Here is a 21,445-nt window from a genome sequence, read left to right as displayed (position 1 = left end):
TTAATAACCAAACTGCTACTTGCTCTAAAACTTGTTGTGTAAAACATTACATTTTAAAACGTATGTTCATACTTTGACAAATGACGCTTAGGCTTCAAAAAGGTACATAGTTACGAGGATTATTTTGTGTTATGATGATTTGGAAATTCATTATTCAATTATAATTAACTCGTCATTCATGTTAAAAATGGTTGCTTGAAATTTAATCAATAATTTTGCGATGGAAATGTAATACAATAAAATACACAATTATTACGTGAATACATGTTGTGTGTATTATTCATTCCAAACTTATATCAGCGGAACATTTGTTTTAATACAACAAAGGTTCTTTGACTGTGAAGGATTGCGCGAGATTTATTGCGCAAAGCAAGAGAAATTGAAAACGCACAATTGTTGGACTATAATTATATTCTTAAGTAAGAAAACAAGACGATGAGACTTAATTCTGTTAACATTCGGCCGAAAGCATTTGTTGCATATCAAAGTCATAATAATGTGAGATGAACATGTGTAGATGAAAACAGCAAACGTACATAGTTTTGCCAAACCTTGTCGCAGCCTAATTCCTTTAATAACGCTTGTCTACATAAAAAAGGTCAAATTTAAGTCAAATGTATATACTTAATTTGAAAAACAGTCACAGAGACGTAATTTGGAAAACTATAGTCGCAAGCTAAATTCCTTTCTTTCGATCATCTACTTATTATTATAATTTTCAATGTGAACGTTTTAGCAAGATCTTCACAATAGTTTAGAAGAACAGTGCAAAACACAACTTTCGGGACATACATATATACGGACATAGGAAAGGAGGTACAGACGAACGTACGGATGAACGGTAAAGTGCAATGCTAAAGGACTCCAATTTATCTGACGTGTTACGTTATTACGTAAAAATGTTATTTATGTCAGTCAGCAAGTACTTTGTGTTAATATCAAGCTAAATGGCAATGCACTCATATCTTCAATTGTTACCACATTTCAAATCTGCAAAACAAATTAAATGTGTCAGTTTCACCAATTTACTCGACATTTAACACCTCTTACAGACATAGTTTAGTTAAAACACACTTTATGACCACTTTTACTAAATTGGTTTTGACATAGAGTGTGCTTATATTATTTTGGTATAAGCACCGCGCAACTAAAGGGGGCAATTAAAATAGTATACTTGATATCCACAATTTGAAGTCAATTTTTTAGATTTTCAAGTATTTTCTATTTTCTAACTTCGTTAATTTCATAAGTGAGCTGTATTTCAATAATCTTTAGGTATTTAACCTTTGAATTATATAACACTGTGGATAAACAACATATTTATTTCGTTTAATGTTGCTTCATACTTGTAGACCAGAAAGTATTATGAACATCCGTACTAGTCAAAATTTCACGCTTTTTAAAAATTTCCATGGCATACCATTTTGTTCAAGCATGAAGTTCAAATATTAGCCACATGGCTTTAACAACTTGATTTATTTTGTGTTTGTATGTTAAACTCTGTATTTCAAAAAAATAAGCAACGGAAACAATTATTATCTCTCGAGAAACTAAAAGCGGCAACTTTATTCGCACTTTATGTTTACCTACCTGAACTTTGGCCATTGAATTATAGAGTTTGTCATATGTTATTATAATAAAACGTAATCATTCAAAAACATGTATTTAGGTTAATACGCCTGAGATGTAAAATTAATGAAAAATATGCAGCATATGTCATGATTGTTGCATCATTAAAACTTAATTGTTATGGTATAATTGTGGGTATATTTAAGGCAAAGACGTATAGCATACAATTGTCAGTTGTAAAGACGTACACAAATGAATACAGGAAGTCTTGAGAGGCATTTACTATTGTATAGAACAAATAAGTTGTGTGCATTTTATAGCTATAATATTGCCTGTAAATGAGCTATAAAAGACGCCATCGCTTTTATGTCATACTCAATAGCATTTAATAGTCCCTTAATACGTACAATTATTGTATAATGTATTTTAACCATTAAATTTGCAATGTTCTCGACAATTGATGTGCGAGACACCCTTTGCCAGCTACACACTGAGTCATCCTTTAATAAGATCCTTGGTTTACCGCAAACTGACAGAAGAACATGCGAATAAACAAAAACAATGTTCAAATGAGCCTTCTTTTAAAGAATTATGCCATGGTTTTTATCCGGGTATTTCTTAGATACGTATAACAACACCAAATATGTGTTGCCTTATTATTTAGCTAACATTTTGATATTCCTGTTTAATTTTCCCCCTCTGTACGAGTATATGTTTTTATATAATACAATATAAGGAATGTGAGACGTTTATGTAGTTAAAACTTTATACTTGCAATATAACACGCAACTATATTAACTATCTGCATAATTCTTAAATCTTCTTTTAGACACATATTTGAAAGGTATGCTTATCTTTAAAAAAAACATGTAGAACTATTCACGTTTTGGATAAATATTTAGTATGTCGTTGATAAATGTTTTGATTGATGAGTATAGTATGTACTGTCATAATGTGTTCATATGAAGTTCTCACCAAATGACACATCCGGAGAGAAAAGTTAATTAGTTAGGTTGACTAGTCTTTTAAAGCGGGTATATACGATTTTTATATGTGCTGAATCGTAAAATATTGATACAAATATGTTATAATAACACACAATATGCAAGAAAAATGATACATTTAAGACGAATTTTATAAAATACAGCAAATACAAATTAGCGCCCCGAGCCGATTGTGACGAAGATAATTCGTAATTATTTTCCTACAATAACCGATGCATTCGTCTTTTTAGTAAGTGTTCATGTGTCGTATGAATCGATATCGCTGCAGGAATTTCAAATGAACCGTTAAACTAAATTTAGATTCACATCGTACATGCATGATATACATGCTGGTGAATTCGGCTGTACAGCCTTTTTCGATTTCAGAATTAAATATCTGGCTTATTTAGCATTTTTCGACACATGTTCTTCTTAACTTTTATTTTAGTTTATATTGAAATATATGTATAATAAGTTTTTTACATATTTTATATTAATCAATAAATATTTGACAAGATCGTATATACCCGCTTTAACGATTCGCGCTGTTGCACTCTTTTATACTTATTCGATAAGAATCGACTTAGTACGGATGCTATGTTGATGGGACCATGCCAGATGACACTCGCATTTCAATTACCTTGTTAGTGTGGATGTACTGTCCAAATTAATGGCTTTCTTTTCACGCTCAATATAATTCTAAAATTCTAGAAAGGCGAACGGACATGGATACACGGATATTTTGCTATCTTTCCAGCCTCGAACAAGTTTTGTGATTTTGGATGGAAGTTGTAAATAATTGATTAATGTTTTTTTCGGTTAGAATCGTTTTTCCTTAAACACATTTACAATCAACACATTCACAAACTATTGCTCTAAGCGAAACATGATTTCCAATGGTTGGATATCTGCATATTTGGTTTTCCTTGATCTTTATCTGTCAAGGAAGTTAGTGGACCGTCGCTTTGATCACAAATTAATCAGTTATTATAAATATGATACGAAGGTAATATATTATAAAGCCCTTGAACATTTATAAATATCATGTTTCCCGAGTACGCACACTTATAGATGAACGGCGATAACCGATACGATAGCATTTCCGCTTTCGAGCAATATTCCTTTATTAAACGTAATTTTGCTAGGAGCCTTTATGGTTATTTTCAATCGCTGTAAAATGGATAATTAAAGAATTACCTTTCCTTTTCCTTTACGGCATAATTAATGAAAACGTAAAAGAATGAGGCATATCTTTGGATGTCATCTGTATTCTTGATACGATGCATTGTTCATTGCAACCAAAAATAGCATCATTGATCGATCTAAGAAATGTAGAAATAGCAATTGTTACGCACAGCGCATACTGTATTTGGCATTGCAGTGTGTTCTTTTAACATAGTTCGCAATACCTGTCCTGAGTATTTGAATTTAATACAAGAGCACACATCAAACGTTTACGTATGCTAACTTAGAGCGAGCACATTCAAAATGCAACATGGTGTTTTAAAAAATCATTCATATTATATTATATTGACAACTCTTTGTTTGCATACCATTGATTTGAATTGCAGTAAACTTATAAAACTTATCGATAACTTTCTAAAAGTGAGCATACATTCGAAAGATGACCGTAGGCTGAAATGATGGATCTTTCGATTCAATGAAAGTTCGACATGAATATGCCAATTAAATTTTGCCAACAGTTCTAGTGTCCGGTGCATGTTTCGAAACTTTAAAGGACCAACTCAGAGCTTGTTAAGTGCCATGTGATATCCGTTTGTTTTCTGTCCATTTCCATAACACCCAGCACAGAATAAAAAAATCATACTACGAGACACTGTCTTTCTTGAAATTAAATAACTTTCTTGTGATAAACTAGAGCTTTGCCACAGATGTGACGTATACCCCCACATGCTGCATTGACACAGAATATTTTGCATGCTGTCTTTACAAAACAAGAGATTATAATTTATGGCGATTTTTAAGCATTATTATGCAATTATCATGTATGGCTATTTTGAACTCTTGAATTCTTTCGCATGACACGCCGTCCAATGGCTGTGAACAAAATAAATGTACAGAGTCATTTTTTTTAAATCTCACAATGAACAAAAAAATGAATTTAATGGAGGTATAAATAAATATTGACAATTTAAGGTGTGACAATGTATGTTACAGACATTGAAGGAAGGTTTTGCATTATTACTATTATTATTATTATTATTATTAAAGAGCAATTTTGTTTTATGACTAATCTACCTATGTAACAGCTGCGGCAGAGGTATGGCCATCTGAACATGGAGTTGGTCTGTGTAGTGGTCAAGTGTGGTTGATACAATAGAGTCAGGCACTAGTCTGTTGATATAGATGTGATCTAGTAGGCTTCCAGTTCGATGTGTTGGGATTGTGATATACTGGAAAAGTTCATAACATTTTGTGACTCTTTGCAGTTCAGTGCACCTATGGTTGTTCACAAGTTAGTTTATGTTGAAGTCTCCTGCGAGAATTATAGTGCCATGACGTACTGGAAGGATTGACAGGAGATTATCCAAGGCACGGATACACGTTTCGAACTTTAGAACGAAAGTGTAATTTTGCTCAATAATGAGGTTTCTCTGACTTAAAAAGGGGCCTAGACACATCAACATTTTGACAACAACCCTATGCCATCTATTACTGACTATCACATCTTTATCAACAGACTAGTGCCTGACTCTATTGTATCAACCACAGCTGTCCACTTCGCAGACCACCTCCATGTTCAGATGGCCATACCTCTCTAGATCAGCTTCCATTAATTGTAAAAAAAATCCACGTGATTGCTTTAAGTTGTACAAAATAAGTGTGATGATCCGTGTGTACCGAGTCATTTTAAAATCTATCAATCAATGACATTGTTATGACCAGGACAAGTACATTTATGGCCATTTTTGACTTTTGAACTCCAAGAGTGACCTTGTCCGGGGGGATATCGACGTACTTCTTTCGCATTACACGCCGTCCCATAATGAAGAACACATGTACCAAGTCATTTTAAAATCTTATGATAAATGACATAGTTATGTTCCGGACAAACTTTCGGTTTAAAACGCACTTGTTGACCCCGTGACCTAGTTTTTTACCCGGCATGACCCACATTCAAAACTTTACCTAGACATCATTCAGATACAACTTCTGACCAAGTTTGGTAAAGATCGGGTTAAATTTTCGGGACAGACAGACCGACCGACCAACAGACCGATCGACAAAGTAACTTCTATATAGCCCCCATAACCATTGGTAATGGAGTTATAATAACGCTTATACAAATTAGTCTAAGAATACGTTAATAAATATTTTATGAAATGTTCACAAGTTTATATGTCTAATCAATAACCAGTGTGCTATGTTAAGATGAGTTCTAATTATATCTTGACGCGTATGTTCGGTAGTTAACGTTATTTTGCACGGTAATACGCTCATGATCTGGTGTTATGGTACCCATCAAGAAGTCCATGATAAGATTGCCTTTATGCGAGCGTTCTTAAGATTTCGTCAGAAACAAATAACAGAACTTCAATGTTAATCTGCTCATCAAAACATATAGCTGTAATTATGTCTTGAAATAATAATAGCTATTTCCAAGAATGACACGGATACAGAACATACCGGGTTCGTTTTCAATACCTATACATTTTTATAATGAGACTTATATAGGCTTAACTGCTTGCTTTTGCGAATGGTTCATGTGTTCTTGTTAATAAAATATACGATTATGTTGTATATATAAAAATAGCATTATATTTATGCCATCATTTGCGCATGCGTTGACAATGTATAAATATTAAAAGAAAACTAGAATATCACAACATACACATGAGAAGACGTCATGGACATAAATAAAATGAAATCACTTTACGACTTCTGCACTAAACGTTAAGGGCATATCACTTCCCCAAATGGTCAAAAGTGGGTGGGGTAATTTAAACTTAAAACTTATTATATAAGCATTCTATGTTAATTTTGAAACAATATGTACAACTAAAATAACATATATTTCAGTGATACATGCATCATTTGTACATAAATCTTTCAGAAGTAGTCAATAATGACATTTTTTCACCTCATAAACCACTTTCTTCTTGGGAGTTGTTAGTCTTTATTTTATTATTGTATTCATAAATCCATTGACAGCAGCTGGAACCTATACCACTGTAGAAGATAATGTTAGAGTATAATTAAATATAACTCACTAGAAACACTTAAAAAAGTCTCCTTTATAAAGTCATTTTTTAAGAACAAAAGGTTAACAAATGGAGTCAAAAAATAGTTCTCTTGAAAAAGCATGGTGGGCCAGAAATGACAAATTATTTAACAAAAATGAAATATACAGAAATGTGGAAAGCATTTCAATAAATTCCCTTTATAATGATTTTGTGTATATTAATAATAGTTTTATGTTTCCTAGTGTATACTGGGGGACATATTGTTTTTGCCATGTCTGTTTTTTTTTCAAACAAACTTTAAAATTGGCCTTAACTATTGCAATATTTTAAGATAGCAACTTGCTATTTGGTATGCATGTGTATCTAATGGACCTGCACATTTTGATTGGAAAAACTTCAAGGTCATCCTTCAAGGTAAAAGTTAAATATATTGGGGGACATAGTGTTTCAAAAACACATCTTGATTTTTGTTTTTTTACATTGCTTTCAACACGTTTCAATAAATGTTAAATTACAGCAATATTAAGCTATTACATTATCTCTTAATTGCAGGTTTTACTAAATTTTGTATTAATTTGTACATGCACTAAATGCATTAATTTTGTTATTCTACCTTTTTGCCCTCACACTACATATACACTAATTATAATTCATGTGCACTTAAAAAACATTGTACTTTATCTATATAGGGTTAACAGCATATTACTAGTATTTAAGTCATAATGAAATGCAAATTGATGATGAAAGAATACCCCACTTGATCAAGCATTGTAAGATACAATTAAGATTGCTTTAGTGATGCCACAAATCCAACTTTATCATACAAGGATTAAACAAGAGATGTGTTTGTCAGAAACACAATGCCCCCTACTGCGTTGGGTTTAACCCATATATTTGACCTTTGACCTTGAAGGATGACCATGACCTAGCAATTTCACTAATCAAAATGTGCAGATCCATGATATACACATGCATTTCAAATATCAAGTTGCTATCTTCAATATTGCGAAAGTTTTGGCCAATGGTAAAGTTTTCAGACGGACGGACATACTGACGGACAGTTCAACTGCTATATGACACCCTACCGGGGTATAAAAATTGTTCATACACAGATTTCAATCCATGCAGAAAGAGACCATGTCACGTCAAGTGCATTAAACACTTAAAATAAATATTGACGAAAAGGAAAAATTGCTTTTTTAAATTCTTTATACTTTTATTCCATTAGTTAAGTATTGGATTGAAGCAACACTGGAGGCACTCAAATTCATCAAATTTTGACTTCGTTCAGTGTTGCTTCAAACCATTGAGATGGCACTATCTATCTATGCTATTATTTTTTTATGTCATTTCATTTAATTTTGAGAAATAGCACATTTCTGAAAGTTGCATGCCAATTAACATATTAATTATTGATATATCAACTTACCAAATGACAAATAAATATATCTTTTTCCCAATGTTTTCTTGTCTATATATCAACGAGCTTCAACAAGCCTTCATCTAAATCCCGTTGAAGCCCATCCACCTCATATGGTCTGTGTTCTCCTTTTTACAGGACTTCATGTACCGCTTGTGGATCACCGTCTTTTCCTAAACAAATGCATTAAGTATTTCAATCCTTTCCCAAAAACAAAAGGCATCTGAGGAATCTTCAGGATAGGTATTTGGAAATAAATTACACAAAAACAGCATTTGCAAATTCTTATTGTCTTATGGCTTTAAATTTAACATAAAATTAATTCCTACTTGTGTCAATTTTGCAGCTGATAACCTTCAATAAATTTTATAAAATTGCAAGATTGTGAGAAAAGAAGAAATTGCTCATTATGAGAATTTAAAAACAAAAACTCATCATTAAGAATTTCTACTTTGATCACAAACTTTAATAATATCTTTTGTTTCAATATGAAAAATGATGGGAACAAAGACTTATTTTCATAAATAAGCAGTTTATCATAAAGAAATTTTGTATTTTGCATACATTAGTTTACCTTTTTTAATATCCTTGTTTATAACAGGGCAATTGGGAAATAAATGTGAAATTATTACAGTGGTATATAATACATCATAATTACAAACCTTAGTATACATATATGTGCTATATTTGCTTTTTAATACATCATTAGCCCTTGCAAACGTATTGAAAAAAGGAGATATTGGTCATTATGAAATATTTCTCTTTTAGTTACCATGTTTTCAAAGGTTGTAGATTGCAAGCCACATTAATTTGTATGCGGGCCAAAGAGTTAAATTAATTGATTGAACAATTATATCTTATAATTACCTGATACTACTTCTATCACTGTTCCAATATACCATTTGCTCTTATTGGTTTCCTTATCAACAATCGATTTGTGTTGAATCTGTCGACCAACAAACTTCGCTGTTCTGCATCGACGTGTCCTTTTATTGGTGCAAACTTCCTATAATAAAATATTATTTATAAACAAGAGGCTCAAAGTCGCTCACGCGAGATTGAAAGGAACTGACCTGGTCTGTGCAGCCGAAAAAGTCATTATAACAAATGTTCTAACCAACTTTCATGAATAGTGAACACCATCGCGGGCACGTTTTTCAACAGACCGAATACATTTTCTTACACATCCAAAATATTATTATTCGACATTAAAACAAAAATTTTGACCAAGTTTCATGAAGATTGGACAATACATGTGACATAAAGAGTACAAACAAGTTTTTTCAATAGCCATATAGGGAAAAATTCCCCAATCCCAATTGGCCATGTTTTTCAACCAACTGGAACAATTTTTGAACTCATCCGAGATATTGTTTGGACAATTCTTGTGACAAACTTTCATAAAGATCGGAAATACATTTGGCCTATATTTATAACAAGGCCATATATAGCCATATAAGGAAAACGCCCCGCCCGGCTCTTGGTGGCCATGTGTTTAACGCAACCGTAACTATTTTCGAACTCATCCAAGATAGCATTGAGACCAATCTTCTGATGAAATTTTATAAGGATTGAACATAAATGTGGCCTCTAGAGGGTTAGTTTTAACCTATTATTTTAGCTCGATTGCATCGAAAGCCTAAGGCTTATATAAATGCTCTCGAGTCCGTTTCCTGGGCCTAGAACCAGTACTTGGTGTCTTTAAGGGACATGTAAAGAACGCTTTCATGGCGGGGATCAAACCTATGACCGTCTGGTCGCTAGGCGGACACCATATCCACTACACCACTGCGACCTAGAGTGTTAACACGGCAAATGTTGACGACGCACGCCGCACAACAGAAAAAAGGCGATCACAAAAACTCACCATGAGCTCATTGTGCTCAGATGAGGTAACACAATTGTATACATGAATAATCAGACTGCATGCATGTTAAATTAACATGAAATTCTATTTTCTATCAAGATAAACATAAATTGCCAAATAAAAGAAGTGTGACGGAAGGATAGACGGACAGACAGACGGACGGTCCGATCACTATATGCCCTCCTTTGGGGGCATAAACAAATACATAGAGGATATATTTTTACAAGGTTGTATATATCAACTCTTGTTCCTGCCTACTAACCAGTAGATATTGCTAATTTCAGGAATGGTTTACTATTTACTAAGAAGTCATATCACACAGGACACATTTAAATGAGCCTTGTTCTGAGAAAACTGTGCATAATGCATTTGCTTAAAGTGTCGTCCCAGATTAGCCTGTGCAGTACACACAGGCTAATCAGGGACGACACTTTCCGCCTCAATTGGATATTTGCTAAGAAGAGACTGCATTTAAACAACAAATGTCATAAAAGTGGAAAGTGTCGTCCCTGCTTAGACTGTACGAACTGCACAGGCTTATCGGGAACGACACTTTACACACATGCATTATGCCCAGTTTTCTCAAAAGGCGACTCAAACGGAAATTGAGAAATTGATCTTGCTCTAATAAGCCCAGAGTTGTTATGTCATAGATCTATCCTTATACCATATTGCTAAACCTAAAACATTAAGAAAATGGACTGTGCGTTGTATTGGATTAAAGTCACTGACCTTGACTTTTGACATAGTGACCTGAAAATCAATAGGGGTCATATGCCAGTCATGATCAATGTACTTTTCAATGTACAGTTTCATGATCCTAGGTCTCAGCGTTCTTGAGTTATCATACGGAAACCATTTGGAGGACGGACAGACAGACCGACGGACAGACGGATCGACATGTGCAAAACAATATACCCCTCCTTCTTCGAATGAGGCATAAATATAATGAGTAATTACTAATACAGACATCTTCATACAGCGATTACCATGATTACTTTCATCATTTCTGTACATGAAAACAAGAGCTTTGTTTGTGAAACACAATGCCCCCTATGCCCTACTGCGCTTTGAACCCATATATTTTACCCTTGACCTTGAAGGATGACCTTGACATTGACCTTTTAACAATCAAAATGTGCAGAAGCTCCATGACATAAACATGCATGCCAAATATAAAGTTGCTATATTCAATATTTCAAAATTCATAACCAAGGACAGGTTAAGGTTTTGGACTGACACACATACAATGACAGACAGACAGGTCAAAAATAATATACTCATGATCAATCGATCCGGGGGCATAGCCATGTTAATTTGCTGTAAGTTATTAATTATCTTCGCAAGATGAGTTAATAGGAACCATGAATAAATGTAATTTAGATGATTATTTGACTTAGTTCTAAGGAAAATCTACAATCCACATTTAAAGATGCCTATAATTGTACTAATTTTTAACTTTTACAGTCTGCATCTGAGGAATTTAAATAATGCTTATAAAATTGCATTTATCAGTTTACTTCTGTTGTTTTACACGTAATTTGCCCTTAAAAACATAGTGAAAAAAATTATAAATTTGTCATTATGAATATTTATCGTTAAGTCATAAGGTTTTCAAATGTTGTCGGTTGCAAGATACAAATGATAATATCTAATGTAACTTCTTTTAAAGCATGGATGGTATTTAAGTTTTTCCAATGTACATTATTAACTATTTTTCTATGTTACTAAAATAACTTTGAAAGCATCAGCAAAATTACCAAAATCTTTATTAAAAACTTGTTTTGTCAATAATAGTAAATTATAAATATTTATATTCTATACCTTTGGTGTTGTATTGTTATTGACATCAGTCAATGTATCATCGTATTGATGGGATGGACCCGCTGTTTGATCATCTACTACCAATTTTGAAGGTTTTATTATTGGCTTCGAAACCCTTGCTAATTTTGTCTTTGTCACTTCAACTCGCTGATTAGGAATGAACTGAAATAGAGTAAATATTAATTTCTTAAGTTATCTGTTAAATAGAGAATACTAGGTCGGTACCGAATAAAGCAAAGTTTATTTTGCGAGGCTTAGAAAATCTGAACTTTGGGATTTTCGGCACCGACCTAGTATTCGATTTTTCCCATCAATTTGCTTAGTCGTAAATTATTTCTCTAAAAAAAGAATCGGAAAATCGAACTACACGGAAAATCCCAAAGTTATTTTAAGTAAACATTGTTTCATTATTTTAATCTTGCCGAGCCTAATACATTACAAAAAGATCAGTAACTAACCTGTTTTTCTGTTTATCATACCTCGACGTCCCCGATGTTTAAGAAATAATGGAAAAAAACACACTAAACAACTGCAGCTTTAGCGTGAAAGAACATGCATTGTGTCGTATGACGTGTTAATAATGACGTCACGAGTACGCGCACTTAATATTTGTAAATAATGTTTTTTTGCTTTTTGAGTTGCATTATGTGTTAAAAATATATTACATCTTGATATCAAATTGTTTGTTTTGTTGAATCTGATTCGATTTTACTAAAAATTATTACTTTATAGTTGATTCCGAGTAATATGACCATTCTCCGCCTCGCGTGACAGCTATATTTCAGCACTGCCGAAATAGAGGAAAATTTATTCCACAGTGGTTTATTTCGACAATGCACATCTGATGATGGGATAAAGTACTGTACTATATAATGTGTACCCTTTTTATGTTCCCGAATTGTGCAAAACATTAAAACATAAAGATGAAATCATTCATGAAATATTTCATTTATTTAAATGACATCAATAACTATTTGCAAATTCACCATATGTTGCAGTGTTATAAAATTTATTTTTTCTTTTAATGTGTCAGAATGAAATTGTATCAGGAAAAAGGTTCATTATGAAATTGATGTCAGTGCATAATCCAGAAAGGGTTATTTAAGAAATAAATATATATATATGTGTCTTGTTCTGAGAAAACTGGGCTTAATTCATGTGCGAAAAGTGTCGTCCCAGATTAGCCTGTGTAGTCCGCACAGGCTTATCAGGTACGACACTTTCCGCTTTAATGGTATTTTGAGTTTCAAGGAAGTCCCTCCTTACCGAAAATCAAGTTTAGGCGGAAAGTGTCGTCCCTGATTAGCCTGTGCGGACTGCACAGGCTAATCTGGGACAACACTTTACGCACAAGCATTATGACCAGCTTTCACAGAACAAGACACATGTATACAATTAAAGGTAACTTTGTGAGGAACATACATTTGTAACAAATCATCAGACTAGGACAAGCTGATAGTATGTGTATCTCCTCTTGGTAGCGATTATTCCATTGAAGCTCATTGAATTACATTATTTAGTTGTTCAGATAGACGGACGAACGGACAGACAAATATATGCTACCCCAAAAATTAAAAACACTTACCCACGGTTTGTTTGGTTGTCTAATTCCAGTATGTGTTCCCATTCTTGGGAGGGTTATTCAGGAATCATAAACATCATATAGAAGGCTTGCAATTTGGGTAACATTTCCATCTCCCATAATTTACAGTTCCTTTGTATTCGTTCAATGAAATTGTCATATGATTTTGTTCGTCTTAACACAAAATCACACCATGGTTTTTCAAAAATATTTAATTGTCCTTGAACTTGGTAATTAAAGCTATGGGTTTTTTAAGCTGACTTTTCCCTTTTACACATTCCAAACAAAAAGTGTGCACTTTGCCCACAGCTTCTTTTATTAAATATGAATTAGTTTGAAGCAGATTCTTAATTTCCAAAAGATCATTAGATTCTTTTGATAAAACAATCCTATCAGTTGAAGCTGCTAGAAAGGGGAATTCTTTACTAATTCTCAATCCAGCTTTCCAAATTTCAACATTTCATTTAACATTTTTATATTCTATGATGGTATTGTCCTCTTGGGCGAGTCCTCTTACTGTATGGATGTTATCAGAGAATTTGGAATACAGCATATTATTGACTAAAGCTGTAGATACGTTTGTGTTGCGGCGAGAAATAACCTTTCCAACGTTGGAGCTTGTTAGCCTAATACTTCTTTCTTTTTTCCATAATTAAGATTGAGATTGATTGTTGTTGTTTTTTCAATATGGCTAATTTCAGTATCTGTTTTTAATATTTGATATTCATAAAATTGGTCACACACAGTTTTGAGTTGGTCTGCTGGTCCATCAGGTGAATCATCATCATTGCTCCCATAATTAATTTTAGCTTTTTTACAAGTGTTTTCCTTCAAATTTTGAAATTTACCTTTACGCCTGAATGATTTACTTTCTGGTTTAGCCTGATATTTGGCACTTGCATAATTTTCTTTGTTGGTCTGTGCACAGCTTCAAAAAAATACTGTCCACCTTGTTCTTTGGTTCATGTTTAAATGTTCTTACAGACCATTCCTCACCCAGGTTTTTTTCGTAAAGCACCACAAAAACATCGTGCGTACCAAGATCCTCTTCCACATCGATTTACAACCTTTCCTCCATCAAATTTTGCTCTTATTGACATCCAGCTTTCGCATAAATTGGTGGTAAAATTTAGTTTTGTCTGCAATTCTGTTTAAAAATACTTGCATATCCCTTACTACTTCTGTTAGTTCCTCCTTTTGACACTGTTTGTTTAATGCAGTTCTGCTGTTTTCCATTTCAAGATGTGAAGGCAATTTCCAAAACTCATATTGTTCGTCTATAATTTCATTAAAATAATCATTATATCCATTTTCATTAGTTGATTGTTCAACACTGTCAATGTTTTTTTCCCAATCTTCTTGGTGCAGAAATTACTACCTTTATCGTGAAAGCCTAAAATGTGATATATTGAGTTTGTTACATCTATTTTCAATTGTTTTGGGTCATTTTCGGAAGATCTCATTTTTATAGCGCATCTCACAGCGGTTGTGAGCCTAACCCGATTCAGTTTTGTGAGTTTTCCTTTTCCTTTAAGGTGAGGTTTTTCAGCCACAAGCTCTTCCAGGTTTGCTTTTAAGCATTTGCACGTGTGGTTTGCACATTCCAGTTTATACTTCTTGAAGTTGGGGATACACATAACTGGCTCCATCCCCTATCATGTAAATGTATCTCAGTCCATGTGTAGATTCTTCTTCAAGGAAGCCCTGAACTATAATACATGTTTCCATTGCCTGGGAACTTTCATGCCAGTTTTTAAAACATTGATGTGGTTTAACTTCAGTATTCGTGTTTTTGCCCTAGAGCACAATATGCTATACTTATTTTTGACAACAGTGTACAATAGTTTCTTTTTTTTCTCTCGAAAATAACAGCTACACCACCTGATGCGTTGAATATGTGCTTGTGTGTCAGTTTGGACCAGCCACCATCACACATGGCAGTAATATAGGGGATTCCTTCATGAAAATGCCCCTTTTATATAGCTTTACGCCTCTCTTCTGCACCAGCCATCAACATTTCATCTTTAATGGCCTTTGACCACCATTCACCAATAGTGTGTTCCAAGCTAGAAAACATATTTGATGTTAAAGGGGGTATATTTAAAGTGCTTAGTTGTTCTTGCAGGTCAGTTGCACCTCCTCAACTTGCCAAAGTTCCCCAAACAGCTCTAACATTAACATCGAAAAGTCCATTACCCTGTCTTTTACTTGTTTCCAATTTGAACTCTTTATTACATTCGGCACATATGGGCATCAAGATGCTAAAAAGTCCACTCTTGCATTTTTCATATTTAAGAGGCATGGGGCTTTCATTTTTTGTTGCAATAATAATTGCTTTGGGACACAAACATACATGCGCTGTAATGGTAGATATATGTTCTTTCAAACAATCTAAATTAATCACACGATTAGCTGTCAATTCTTTCTTGTATTTATTCATTCTAAATTTCAATTTATTTTTACCACTCTTTAGTAGTCTGCTGCTCCCCGCAGAATTGCATCTTATGCGACGCACTACCAACTTTGTTCCACAATTATTTGTAATTATCATTATTTGATAAGGACTTGCATGTTTATAAACACCAGTTTTGTATTTTTCTTCCATGTAGCGAAATAAAGCTGACTGTTTTCTCTTATTTTTTTGACTGTTGCGACCAACAGCATGTCCAAACAACCTTTTATTTATTCCATACTTGCCCTTCTTCATTACAGCCATAATTAAAACAATTGTTACACAGAGGAGTACACAAACAATGAAGTTTAAAGCGCTAAACAAACTTTTAGTCGAATATGCTACACACTGTGACACGTATGATCCACCATGCTTTTCTCAATTTTCATTCACGTAATTTTACGTTACGATACACGGTGAAACTTACCTAATGAATTTCGAAACATCGAAACACAAAATCATTAAACGGTTGGTAGAAAATTGTTTATATAAGTTAAAAAACGTATTTCGATGATTAACTTACCTTGATCAACAACAGGTTAACTCAGCAATACCAATGTGTCGACAACACTTGCTGTTGACTGTTGTTACCATCGTCGGAAGTGGACCGAATGAAATACATTTAAAAAATCCAGATGTTCGTGCAAGAAAATAAAATCGTTAACAAAAAAAAATGGAAAGCAGTTATATTTGTGTTTTTTGGATATTAAAGTGATATTATGGGCACCTAACAGTTTATAGGTGTCTATCGCAACCGTTGTTTATTGTTGGTGTTTTCACTTCATATACACTTATATTTGTAAATGCATCATCAACATACTAAAACAATATCCCGGAAAGAAAACAATTATGCATTTGAATATGAACCGTACTTTCGTTTGACAACTGATCATGCATGTACGATGTGAACCGAAATTTAGTTTTAGTGCAGATTCGTTCATACGACACAAAAACACAATTTTGTTTTACGGATCATTTCGGCTTACAGGACTGGGTGAGTCACGTAAAAAATGGAATATAAAATATATTTTTATAAACAACTGGTAGCAATATGAGTTGCAGAATTGGTCAGTAACCACATTTTAACTAACTCTTTTGACCTGTTAATTCTTTTCAGCTCAATTCAACAATGAAAAATGCCCATAATTTCACTTTAATTTCAGTCTATTACAAAAACAATGCAAATAGACATCAGAAAAACCTGTATGCATGATGTTTTTTTTACATTTATAGTGTTTTTGTATAAAAAAACAACAACAGCATACATAGTTATCGTTCGTGATGTGTGCGGCGTACTAATACAGTTATACGGTTGTAAAAATGGAAAACCATCGTCATGTCAATTTCTCATCGTGTTTATTTAGGTGTCATAGCTGAGAATTATGTTATGATCGTTCATTTCAATGTATGCATTTTTCATAAAAGTTCATATTTTTTAAATGTGAGTAGTTTTGATGTGCAATAATGTTTTAGTGTCATTTTCGAGCCATGCTGGTTTGTTTACATTTTGTTATGAATGAAAAAAAAATGGCGATACCGAACGTCATTAGTGTGAGACGTGTTAATTAGGGTCTGTTCTTCTCAACGGGGGTAAATTACATTACAATCCTCTAAGACTTTGTTCTTCAGATATTCATTTTTACATGTGAACAAATAGTTTGTGTCCAATTGGTTTCCTATTTGTGTTTGGACGCCCAGCGATTTGGCTATTGTTTCACAGGTCGTAGAACTAATTAATGGACATGTTCAATTATAGTATGCAGTTTAATATTGTAAACTCCAGTGGTGACTGATACATAACTAATTTTAAATCACAGGTTTAAAGGCAGCAGAAAAATTGGTATCCATTTTTTAAGCATTTACAATCATTTCAGAAAGTGATGTCCTTAAATTCAACAACATAAATCAATTCGAATTGTCTTTCGTAAATAAATGTACGATAGGAGTATAAAAGGAGATACGTTTAGTTAAACGGCAGTTGAGCAGGTATGAAAAGTACAAAAGCTGGGATATCATAGCCATATAACTCACATACATAATATATTTCACAATCACACTATTTTAATCAATATGTTTCCGATATATGTTGGTATAAATAAGACCTTTGGTGTGTAAAGTGGCCAAATGGATGTTATCATAAACCAATATATGTTTAATTCGTCTTAATTGCAAGGAAAAAGCTATAACTTCTACTGACCGAAGTGTCGTCATTTAGAAATATAAGCCCATGTGAAAGCAACGTTCCACGGTGAATCAATATTGTATTCGATAAAAATTGATAATGTTATGTGTTTAGTCTAAAACCGAGTATTACGTACAATTTGTATAAAGTTTGATGAAAAAAATCTATAAAAAAAATGCATTGTCTGCATATCAATGGAAATGACACAATACCTTTATTGCAGATTTCTATTTGATTTCGCAACACATATTGATTTTGTTTCGAGCATCAACTAATTTGTAGTAACAGCATTTTAGCTTGTTTGTTATATGTTGTGTTTTTTATTAATTAAGTATCTTTAACTAGAATGACTGATAATGTGTTTTCAATATCGAAAAACGCATTCGAAGAACTTTGTGTTTTCTTGTGTATGATTTTTTTTCCAAGAATATTTGGTCCGCCGCGGACGCAACGATGGACTAAATTTACATGTGTGTGTGTTTTTTTTCTAAAAAGCGATTTTTATGCTGTCGTAATATTTAGAACGAACCACACATTACTGATCGTGGAATATATTTGATAGTTTAGACTTAAGTAAAAAAATTTCCATTCGTGAAGATAAATTGATTTGAGCTCGTTTGCGATCTTTTTCAGATACAAAAGTCCATGTGTCACCCGTTTACGACTACATCTTAAGAGCATTCCGATGGCGAAGATTTTTTATTTTTTTAAATTTGCATATTTTATCTTCCCACTGTTTTGTTTTGCAATCGCAAATGAACACATGTTATTAGTGGTCAATGAATTTCCACGCGAAACTATAGCAAATACACACAATATATAATAGTGTACCACCATAGCGTATATCGGTTTTTATTATCAAGGTTGTATGGATTTTCCGCATGTATTATATAAACTGCATGTACTGAGTCAGACCTGGTTTTAAAGCTCGTTTATATGCTGATCTATATGATATTCATAAGTTTAAAGCTAACATTCATTCTCCTATTCTATATGCGTATTGTGTTTTTTTGTATTATAATTATCATGGCATGCGCTACTAATTGCATGATAAAGTGATACATAACGTTTAAAATAGAATGGTATAATTGCTACCTGTACATAATTTATATGGTGACCGAAGTAGTTTTTCAAATCACGAGATAATTTATCACGCCGATTTTTACCAGCGTATGTATCGTTTAGGCTTAATTTATATAAATTTGCTGATAATTTAAATGTGCAGAAACAGCTGTTGTACAGCAGGGTATTCTTTGATGCGTTTATGTACGAACATTATAATTATGGCGAATACAAAAAAGCATCAGTAAAGTTTCAGTAATACAACACACACACACACACACACACTGCTTTATGTTAAAACAAAAAATGCATTGACTCGCCGCGTTGCATTTGGTATATCCGGCTTAATGAAGTGCACACGTTTATAAGAACGTTCTTACTTTCAAATAGTTTTTCATGAATTGGATATCCACAAGTCATTACTCATTAAAGATTAATGGTATCTTTCTAGATAAGATTTTATGCATACATAACAAGACATATATTGATTACTTGCTTTTAACTTCTTATTAAACGTGGGTATATTGAAACGTTTGCATTGCGCTTCGGTTTTATTGCTTTTGAACAGTACCGTATTGAATGCTAGTATTCATTCAAAGCCTGGATTTTGTTATCATAAGACCATCGTCAATCCGGTCAGGCGGAGGGCATTGCACTAAATGCTTTAGTAAATGTTTAGTGTATGCGACTGTGTAACCATGACCTTCCTTACATTATACGAGTGTGAAAAAAAATCGTATAAACATACTCGATATTATGGTTCAATGCAGATTGTACTTTTTAAGACGAATTATTGTCATAAATATGTATGAAACATATAGACTTGACATCAATACTAAAATAACGTATTATATGTAATACTAGACGATCGATTACGTATATAAAGGACTACGTTATAAAGATGAAGTTGATACGTATAATAATTATATGGGGTACGTATTTTGTATTGGAGTTGTGTTATGAATGTTATATACAAGAAGTTTACGATATCATGTTAATTTAAATGATAGTTGCACAGAAATGAACCGCATTGCTTTAACGTACCTAATAACTGTATGGTACCTTTTGGTACATCCTGCCAGGGACACTTATATTTAGTTTCAATCGCATTATTTCAATTTGTAACGATAAGGGTTGCATGTAGGCCTAGTTAGTGGGAGTATATTTGGTCATCGATCATCGCCAATAGACTGACACATTCTATTTCGAGTACATTAATCAAGACGCCCCCAAATCAGTTCAAAAGTTCAAAAGTAAGTACAATTCGCATTCGCTTTCATATCATTTGACAACAGTACATTTTAAGCATGGTTCCACGTATGCAATTGGTCAGCACATTTGTTTCAGTGACAATCATATTTTTGTTCAGTGTGGTATGCCCACGATGTCGTTAATATTACGTGAAAGGCAATGGCAATGTTCACTCTATTTTGACTGTAAATGTTAGAACCAAAGCAACACATCTGATTTTATGGTGTGCATTCTTTTGCGCGATGGTTCACAATACATGCAGTCAAGATAAATAGAGAATAAATATAAATAGTGCCGAGCCTGATATATTAAAAAAACGATGGGACAGTAACCTGTTTTTCTGTTTAACATACCACATGTTCCTAAAAATCTGCAAAAAACAACAATCCATTTCTTTATATTTAATATGTACGGATCCCCGCTGATTTTGCGGATCCGGCTTTTACACGTTGACACAAGTATGTAGAAACGGCGTTCGAAAAGACAACACGAATAATCGCTTATTTTACACATCGTATAGAAAGAAAAAAGTTGTTTGCGCTACGAATGGAAAGAGTACAACCGCTTTAATTATAAACATCTTATATTTGAGATCAGGAATGGACTGCAGCGACAAATTTATTCTAAGAACACACTTCACAGAATAGTTTGGAGACGCCATTTTAGAGATGTGTATTCAAATTGACATTTTGATGATGGTGTCAATAATGACATTAGCGTGTTGAATCGTTTGTTTAAATAGTTGAGGATTAGCATACAGTTATCATTTGTCTTGACTTTCTGTTCAACATTTGCGAGTACAATGACTATATCGATATTTAAGATTTATTGCCCCATTGATGACGTCATTTAACTTATGCAGTGGGGGCTGTTGTGATTTTTTTTAAATAAACGTTTTTGTGATTTATTACTTTAAACTAGAATAAAATATTTACGTTCTTGGTATCAAATTGTTTGTTTTGTTGAATCTGATTCATGTTGATAGAAATTGCTGACGATATTGAAAATCCCACGTAACTCCAAAGATTTACTGATATAAGAATTTCCT

General features: G+C 33.2%; 1 long non-coding RNA gene across 1 annotated transcript in view; it reads right to left on the bottom strand.

Annotated features, from left to right (window-relative positions):
• Window positions 1-5,977: 5,977 nt before the first annotated feature.
• Window positions 5,978-21,445, bottom strand: part of LOC127838801 (uncharacterized) — an 82,300-nt gene continuing 66,832 nt past the window's right edge. Inside the window, exons 3-6 of the long non-coding RNA XR_008029963.1 lie at window positions 11,869-12,030; window positions 9,045-9,183; window positions 8,187-8,350; window positions 5,978-6,743 (exon numbers count right to left, since the gene is read on the bottom strand). This is a non-coding gene — a long non-coding RNA (uncharacterized LOC127838801). The remainder of the gene's footprint in view (window positions 6,744-8,186; window positions 8,351-9,044; window positions 9,184-11,868; window positions 12,031-21,445) is intronic.

This window comes from Dreissena polymorpha, chromosome 7 (assembly GCF_020536995.1).
Source record: "Dreissena polymorpha isolate Duluth1 chromosome 7, UMN_Dpol_1.0, whole genome shotgun sequence".
Classification (NCBI taxonomy): domain Eukaryota; kingdom Metazoa; phylum Mollusca; class Bivalvia; order Myida; family Dreissenidae; genus Dreissena; species Dreissena polymorpha.
The sequence above is the reverse complement of the archived record's forward strand: the minus strand, read 5'-3'. Positions and strand labels throughout refer to the sequence as shown.